Below are 6,012 nucleotides of genomic sequence, written 5' to 3'. Positions count from 1 at the left end.
TCCTCCCTGCTCCTCCATGTTCCTCCCTGTTCCTCCCTGCTCCTCCCTCCTCCTCCCTGCTCCTCCCTCAGACGTCGGCCCTGCAGCAGGAGGTGAACACCATCGAGGAGCAGCTGAAGCTTCTGCAGGAGACGCAGACAGCAGAATAACAGGATCTACTGATGGAGATGATGAATGATTTCTAACGTCTGCTGGATGAGAGAGGCACTAAACAATATCACATGATGATGTTAACATAATGCAGGACTGTACTCTGTTACTAAGGACCTGCAGGTGGAGTTGTGCTGGATGTTGCTATGGAGAGGTTTCTCCTGTATAGCAAGTGTTTGTGTCATGGCCTTGCATTGTGATCACAAACTTTATTTCTGTCAACACTGATCATTGTTTTTAAAATGATTTCATCTTTTCTCCATCTTGACTAAATGTGTGTCATTGTTGTGAATGTCAGAATTGTGTCACCTGAGTAATCAGGGTCCAACACATCAGGAGGAATTATGCATAAATACAAACCAGGTGGGGGTTGCTTATCCTGACTGGACCTGGATGTAGGAACAGCGGCAGCAAATATGGCATCACATCAATGCTGATGGACTAAGATGATAGTAAATTGTATCAGTCGTATTCAAATCAATAGAGAAGGAGAGATGGAAAAGAGACACAATATATTAACCCAAATATGTCTGGGCGTTATATCTAGGTTTTTAAGGGGACATCTTATGGTCATGTTCAGGTGTATATCAGTATGTAGTGTCTCTACTTTAAAGAGTCCTCTCCTGCTGATGTTCAGGTGTATATCAGTATGTAGTGTCTCTACTTTAAAGAGTCCTCTCCTGCTGATGTTCAGGTGTATATCAGTATGTAGTGTCTCTACTTTAAAGAGTCCTCTCCTGCTGATGTTCAGGTGTATATCAGTATGTAGTGTCTCTACTTTAAAGAGTCCTCTCCTGCTGATGTCCAGGTGTATATCAGTATGTAGTGTCTCTACTTTAAAGAGTCCTCTCCTGCTGATGTTCAGGTGTATATCAGTATGTAGTGTCTCTACTTTAAAGAGTCCTCTCCTGCTGATGTTCAGGTGTATATCAGTATGTAGTGTCTCTACTTTAAAGAGTCCTCTCCTGCTGATGTTCAGGTGTATATCAGTATGTAGTGTCTCTACTTTAAAGAGTCCTCTCCTGCTGATGTTCAGGTGTATATCAGTATGTAGTGTCTCTACTTTAAAGAGTCCTCTCCTGCTGATGTCCAGGTGTATATCAGTATGTAGTGTCTCTACTTTAAAGAGTCCTCTCCTGCTGATGTTCAGGTGTATATCAGTATGTGGTGTCTCTACTTTAAAGAGTCCTCTCCTGCTGATGTTCAGGTGTATATCAGTATGTAGTGTCTCTACTTTAAAGAGTCCTCTCCTGCTGATGTTCAGGTGTATATCAGTATGTAGTGTCTCTACTTTAAAGAGTCCTCTCCTGCTGATGTTCAGGTGTATATCAGTATGTAGTGTCTCTACTTTAAAGAGTCCTCTCCTGCTGATGTCCAGGTGTATATCAGTATGTAGTGTCTCTACTTTAAAGAGTCCTCTCCTGCTGATGTTCAGGTGTATATCAGTATGTAGTGTCTCTACTTTAAAGAGTCCTCTCCTGCTGATGTTCAGGGTGTATATCAGTATGTAGTGTCTCTACTTTAAAGAGTCCTCTCCTGCTGATGTTCAGGTGTATATCAGTATGTAGTGTCTCTACTTTAAAGAGTCCTCTCTGCTGATGTTCAGGTGTATATCAGTATGTAGTGTCTCTACTTTAAAGAGTCCTCTCCTGCTGATGTTCAGGTGTATATCAGTATGTAGTGTCTCTACTTTAAAGAGTCCTCTCCTGCTGATGTTCAGGTGTATATCAGTATGTAGTGTCTCTACTTTAAAGAGTCCTCTCCTGCTGATGTTCAGGTGTATATCAGTATGTAGTGTCTCTACTTTAAAGAGTCCTCTCCTGCTGATGTTCAGGTGTATATCAGTATGTAGTGTCTCTACTTTAAAGAGTCCTCTCCTGCTGACGTTCAGGTGTATATCAGTATGTAGTGTCTCTACTTTAAAGAGTCCTCTCCTGCTGATGTTCAGGTGTATATCAGTATGTAGTGTCTCTACTTTAAAGAGTCCTCTCCTGCTGACGTTCAGGTGTATATCAGTATGTAGTGTCTCTACTGGGACATGTCTCCACGCTTTAATGTTCAAAAAGCTCTTTATTTTTCTCATACTGCCTGTGCTGCAGCACCTCTTTTCACCCTCTGTCTGAAACCAGAGCCCAGTCTGCTCTGATTGGTTAGCTGGCTCTGTTGTGATTTGTCCCGGCCCTAAGCCTATCATGCACAATGTATTAGAGCGCTGGCCAATAGTCATTATGTTACTGAAGTAAACAAAGGAGTCCAATGGAGAGTCCTTTTTACGATTATTGTTGCCAGGTCTCCTTCATTGAGAATGCTTGTATAACTTCTACCCTTTACTGGACAATTATGTAATATACATTTTTGTATTCAGGACAAGCTAATGTATCTGAATGTTTAGGCTACAGGGATGTCACGTGAAGATACAAATAGATATAAGACCATAAAGACAAAATAAAACCATTGAGAATTGGAAAAAGATCGTAGATTGATTACAAATCGTCTGAACACATTGTTCAATGCCTGTTATAGCTTAGTCACTTGTTGTACGAGTGAGAAAAACTGTACCAACTTTGTTGAGATCAGCAAGTTAAAACAACATGAGACAATAGCGTGATATCGAATGAGTTCCTAGCTAACACTATTTCAATTGTCACTGCCTCCCTTAGCTCACCTTCTTTAGTCTCGCATAGAAAACAGTGCTTTTGTTTATTGGACCTGTGTGGGGTCCTGCTTCTACCACCTTTATCTCTAGCTGCAGGTGTAACTTATTGAACAAGAGCTCTTGTGTTATTGTGCTTTGGTTTGTTTGAAGCTTTCTTCTATCCTACCACCTTAGGTATTCACCTAAAATGGTTATGGTTGGCATCAGTGTTCAAACACTCGATTTGCCAAACTTTATGGTTCGGAAAGGTCATCGGCAAATGAGTCTCACAAGAGTTGTACTCTTGTGAGACTCAAAAATCTAGGACTACCATCTGGACCAGGGGTGGGCATTTTACGGCCCGCGGGCCACATCCGGCCCGTTGGCCGGCCTTGGCCGGCCCGTGTGAGGTTGATCATAAATTATAACATAATGAAAAAAAACAGCAACCTTTTCAAAATAAAAGCAACACAGCTGTATTGCTTGCATGGCGTAAATACTTTTCTAACTGTGTTGCTTTTATTTTGAAAAGGAAGCTGCTGTTTTTTTTATTTATTTACGTAAACGCGCATGCCGTGAACAGCTACGAGTGATGCTGGCCGGCTAGTCCTCGAAATGTCCGCTAAGGGCAAAAAAAGAAAGATCGATACTGAATGCCGCGTTTTCAACAAGACATGGACCGCTAAGTATTTATTTACAGAAGTGAAAGGTAAAGCTGTGTGTTTAGTTTGTGGTGCGCAGGTCGCTGTGTTCAAGGAGTACAATTTGAGTCGCCACTATGCTACCAAACACGCAGATAAATACAAGAACCTGTCTGAGGAAGAGCAGGCAAAGGGGTCGGATGCTTTGCTAGCTAAGCTGCAAAGCCAACAACACATTTTCACAAAACATTCCACATCCAGAGATGCAGCTGTCAAGACTAGTTATGTCTTAAAAGTAAACCGTTTTCGGACGGAGAGTTCATTAAGGAGTGTTTGAAAGTGCCGCTCTCCCGACGCACTGTTACGAGGAGAATTGAGGACATCGCGGGAAATCTGGAGCTTCAGCTGCAGAACAGAGCGGTCAACTTTGACTTTTTTTCCTTGGCTTTGGATGAGAGCTGCGATGTACGTGACACTGCCCAGCTACTCATCTTCCTACGTGGGATAACTACAGACTTCAAAATCACGGAGGAGCTGGCAGCCATGCAGTCAATGAAAGGTACAACAACAGGGAGTGATTTGTTCACGGAGGTAAATGCATGTGTGGAAAAGTTGGGACTGAAATGGGACAAGCTGGCAGGCGTGACAACGGATGGTTGTCCAAATCTGACTATTGAAGAGAATGCAGGATAAAGTGACAGAAATTAACCCTGAGCAGAAATAGGTATTTTTGCATTGTATTATACATCAGGAAGTGTTGTGTAAGTCAGTGTTAAAAATTAACCATGTTGTTGATGTTGTAACTAAAATAGTTAACTTCATCAGGGCAAGAGCATTGAATCACAGACAGTTTGTTGCACTTTTGGAGGAAAGTGAGACTGAACATCGTGACATACCCTACCATGCAGCTGTCAGGTGGCTCAGCCTGGGCAAAGTGCTGAAAAGAGTATGGGACCTGAGAGAAGAGATTCAAGACTTCTGTGTGAAGAAAGGAAACGACATCCCACAGCTTTCAGATGCAGACTGGATGGCAGACCTTGGTTTTGCTGTAGATGTGACTGCACTAATGAGTGAACTAAATGTCAAACTGCAAGGCAAGGGCCTTTTTGTGCATGACATGTACAGTGCAGTGAAGGCTTTCATGAGAAAGCTGCAACTTCTCTCAAGCCAAATGGAGGACAACATTCTCACGCACTTGCCAACACTGAAGGAAGCCACACCATCAGCTGATCACCTCCAGAGGTACTCATCCATGTTAGAAGCACTGCATGGTGAGTTTTCAAGGCGATTTAAAGACTTCAAAACAGTTGAGAATGAAATGAACATGATATTTTCCCCATTTACATGCCATGTGGATGATGCACCCAGTGATGTTCAGCTTGAACTCATTGACCTGCAGTCTGACACACTTCTGTCAGAGCACTTTAGGTCAGTCTCACTGCCTGAGTTTTACGCTTCCCTGAAAGAGGAGAACTTTCCACACATCAGGAGACATGCTCAGAAGATGAGGGTCCTCTTTGGATCTACCTACATATGTGAACAGACATTCTCAGTGATGAAGTTCAACAAATCCAGATACAGATCCTCTATCACTGATGATCACCTCTCAGCTGTCCTTCGCATATCCACCTCAGACATTGAACCAGATTTCCGTGCACTTGTTCAAGCCCAAGACAGACTGGATTTTTCTCACTGAACAAGTAAAATTAACTGAAAAACAAAAGTCAAAAGCACTCATTTCTTTTTGTATAAAGCTGATTCATTTCTTATCTTTAACATACTGTAAAACACCTTTTCAGTATTGGTATATTGAGCAGAATTAAGTTAAACTTATTTTTGATTCGGCCCCCCAACACAGCTCGAGTTTCTGAAGTGGCCCCTTGTAAAAAATAATTGCCCACCCCTGATCTGGACAATAGTTACGCTTTCAATTAAACTGATAAAATTGTTGAATTATTTGAAGTACATGACACCATAAAGATGACTTCCTGGGCACCTGACCATAGATTTAGCTACATTTTCGACAGAAATACACTCCGACTTAGGAAAAGACATCACAAAGGTTGGATCCGGTGCAGCAGATCTTGAAATGATCCCCTATTTGTGCCCATTTTGATCTCTTCAACAAAGACTCCACCACAGCCTCCTCAGCGGATGTGAGAAGAATCCTTCTGAGTGAATATGAGAGCTGCTGGGCCAGATAACATTCCTGGTAGTGTATCAAGAACATGTGCTGACCAGCCAGCTGATGTCATCAGTTTATCACTACGACAAATATACACCATCTGATGAGGTGATTTCAGAAACTGGTTCATCCCAACAAAAACATCTAGATATAACAGTTCCACAGAGGAGGCCGCTTCCACTGCCATCCTCAGCCCATCTGACAAAATGTCTCATACATACTAATATAGTGATTATTAATACGATTATTATTACTGTTGGGGAATAATTTCCCCTGCATGTCATCTTTCGCCCTCTGACGCAGATGCTCAGCCTTGAGCAGCCGTTATCTCCCTTAAGGAGGGGCTGCCCTAGCATTTTGTTGTTACCAGTTTATGACCGGGCAATTCTCGGTTAGAGATA

The sequence above is a fragment of the Trematomus bernacchii genome, unplaced genomic scaffold, assembly GCF_902827165.1.
Source record: "Trematomus bernacchii unplaced genomic scaffold, fTreBer1.1, whole genome shotgun sequence".
Classification (NCBI taxonomy): Eukaryota; Metazoa; Chordata; class Actinopteri; order Perciformes; family Nototheniidae; genus Trematomus; species Trematomus bernacchii.
This window is presented reverse-complemented; position numbering follows the sequence as displayed.